Below are 1,083 nucleotides of genomic sequence, written 5' to 3'. Positions count from 1 at the left end.
CTGCAGCAGCGGAGCCCCTCCCTCTCTGCGGCGTCCCGGACTGACCTGATGGAGTCTGGAGTCTCGGTCGGGTCCAGGCGGCAGGCCTCTCAGACTGGGGGGGATGTACCAGAAACACACATTACTGTGCTCTGGCTGTGAGAGAGGCGGAGACACATGTGTCAGAGGTTAATGAGACAGACACAGACGGTCCAACGTGTCACAGCGGCGCCGTGGAGCGTGAGACTTCAGGTCGCATCAGCTGTAGCTCATCTTTATTACATCACTTAGATTCTTATCAATCACCCAAACAAAAGTCAGATGGAGAATCTGAACTTACCTTGTCTTTAAAGACCAGCTCAAAGTCGCTCCTCCTCTGCAGCTGATCGTGGAGATACTCGGCGTTCTCTAAGCATTTGTTGATCTGAGATCCAAACCCCTGTGAGCCCTGAGAGAGAGAGAGAGAGAGAGAGAGAGAGAGAGAGAGAGAGACAGACTCTAGGTTAATATTTAAGTTAAGATAAGTTCAGTTTAATTTAGTTAAGTTAAGTAGCATCAGAGGTGAGTGAAGTTAAATCGGTGACAGCAGCTCGTCACTGGAGCAGCTGGACGACGGTCCAAACACACATTGAAGGAAATAAGAAGAAGAGCTGAAGTCCTGAAACTGATCCTAAGTCACATCCTGATGCTCTGCTGCAGCAGACTGAGCCTCCGGCCCCGTCTGTAACCAGCTGACCGACAGATTCACGGGGCGAGCGTTAGAGGGAGGAGCCTCACTGGAGTTACACCCGTACCTTCGCCTTCCACATGAGCCAGAGTTTAAAGACGTCGACGTGTCGGCCGCACTGGATGCTCTTATCTCCGGTGTCGTAGCTCACATCGTACGGTTTGTCCGTCTGGAAAAGGTACTCAGCCCCCGACTCATTACACTCCTGCAGGAGGCCCTGCAGAGGACACACACGCCCCGATCATTAACACCAGTTCAACCAATCAGAGTCCAGTTGAAGGTTTGTATTGTGCGTCTGACAGACTGCTGCACCGGAGCCCGGCCTTGTGTTTTACACCGAGCGTTAAAGCGAAGGGCGGAGGATCATCTCTTACTCT

The 1,083-nt window shown here is 52.1% G+C and overlaps 1 long non-coding RNA gene across 1 annotated transcript; it reads right to left on the bottom strand.

The window, feature by feature from the left end:
• Nucleotides 1-49: 49 nt before the first annotated feature.
• Nucleotides 50-917, bottom strand: LOC111646386 (uncharacterized). The gene is made up of 3 exons (XR_015436450.1): nucleotides 774-917; nucleotides 320-427; nucleotides 50-135 (listed from the first exon to the last, which is right to left on the bottom strand). It is a non-coding gene; the product is annotated as an uncharacterized LOC111646386 (long non-coding RNA).
• Nucleotides 918-1,083: the final 166 nt, after the last annotated feature.

This window comes from Seriola lalandi, unplaced genomic scaffold (genome assembly GCF_002814215.2).
Source record: "Seriola lalandi dorsalis isolate HSWRI2012SDOR001 ecotype SW California unplaced genomic scaffold, Sedor1 jcf7180002054970, whole genome shotgun sequence".
NCBI classification, from domain to species: Eukaryota; Metazoa; Chordata; class Actinopteri; order Carangiformes; family Carangidae; genus Seriola; species Seriola lalandi.
Note: the sequence above shows the minus strand (reverse complement) of the source record. Positions and strands in the feature narration are given on the sequence as shown.